Genomic DNA, 1,499 nt, shown 5'->3' on the forward strand with positions numbered 1-1,499 from the left:
ATTCAAAGTTCAACACAAAGAATATGAATTTAAAATATCCTCTGTCATATCCATGAACTAAGAAAACTATAAGAGGAAAGTTCTTGAAGCTCTGACAATCTCAATTTTATCAAAATATCAAAAAGTATCACAATTCTATAGATTGTCCTGGAGAAATTTATCTTTCTTGTGCTCCATAGGTTTCTGTAGAGTAAGGTTTTCTTTTATTTAAACTTTTTCCTAGAAATTTGCTCTCTCAAGTGAAGAGATATCATTTGATTACAAACAAGAGCCAGCTGTGTGTTGTGTGTTTCATCTCAGGCAATAAATTGCCCTTGTACCATATTTCTTGTCTCTTTCCATATAGTTTGTTGTATCTTATACACAGACTCCTGAAATTTTCTTTCTACTTGTGTAAGAAAGCTATAACTTTCTTTCTCTAGGGCATTGATGGTTCACAGAGCAAAGGGAGTCCTTTCTCAGGGCAGGGGGTTGTTCAAGGGCCACATGGGGATATACAGATATACAACAAATACAGAGTTTTGTTTGTGTGGTCTGTCAATGGATTTCATTAGGGACATATAGAACTGGGACTTACTTACACCAGGTATCTTTTTAAAAGTTTTCAGTCAATAATGAGATTGACCAGGCAGACGCCTTTACAGCATCATCTGAATTCTGTAAATGCTGTTTGCCACATTGCATCTCAGCAAAATTATTCCAGGTTTGATGGCAAAGTCACTTTGCAGCAGATTCTGGACTCTGAGAGCTTCGGCTATGTCATCTTCAGCAATATCACAAATTTGAGGGAACACCTCTTCTTCTGCTTCCACTTCAGGCATATCTTCCACTCCCTCAGCTCCCTCCTGCTCTGCTGTATGTATCTCTGTTGTATTGCTATGCTCAGCATCATCACGCAGGGAGATTTCTTCAGATTTCTTGGAATCTGACTCATAATGTCTTTGCTTTGTGTCCACACTGTGACATTTACCCTAAGAGAGAGAAAGAGAGCAGGGATCTGTTTTGAGCTTCCCCATACCCATCATAAATATCAAAGTCAGAAGAAAGCTTTATTTATTTCCTGGCATTTATTTTCATTCCTGCACCAAGACAAGACCTGCTGGGATTTAAGGATGTGAAGCCAGAATAAGTAGACAATTAGGACTCATTGCACTGGTACTCCATTCCGGATAACAGGTGCTACAAAAGCACTCAGGCAGGACACCTGGAAGGTGGGCAGTGGCGTGGCCCCGTGATTTTTTGTCTTCCTCTCCTGCAGAGTGCTGTGTGACTTCCCTCAGACATCCAGAGGGAGAGGTGTGCAGTCCATGGTGCGCTGCAAATCCCGTACCCATGTCTACCATCCCTGCGTGAAAGTCTGGGGACCGCTGAGTCCCCTCATTTTGGAGACTCACTGACACTTAACCCTTGGAGGCTGGCCTCGCTGGCCCACGGCTCTGAGGGCCTGGTGGGACCCAGGTTGTGGTGCCATGGGTGGGGGTGGCCCCACCAGTCTTATT

At 42.9% G+C, this 1,499-nt stretch overlaps 1 pseudogene across 1 annotated transcript; it reads right to left on the reverse strand.

Annotated features, from left to right (window-relative positions):
• Positions 1-296: 296 nt before the first annotated feature.
• LOC309839399 (TIR domain-containing adapter molecule 2-like) lies at positions 297-1,022 on the reverse strand (annotated as a pseudogene). Its single transcript has one exon. The product of its transcript is annotated as a TIR domain-containing adapter molecule 2-like (transcript).
• Between the last annotated feature and the right edge of the window lie 477 nt (positions 1,023-1,499).

Source organism: Grampus griseus (assembly GCF_964374135.1).
Source record: "Grampus griseus genome assembly, chromosome: X".
NCBI classification, from domain to species: domain Eukaryota; kingdom Metazoa; phylum Chordata; class Mammalia; order Artiodactyla; family Delphinidae; genus Grampus; species Grampus griseus.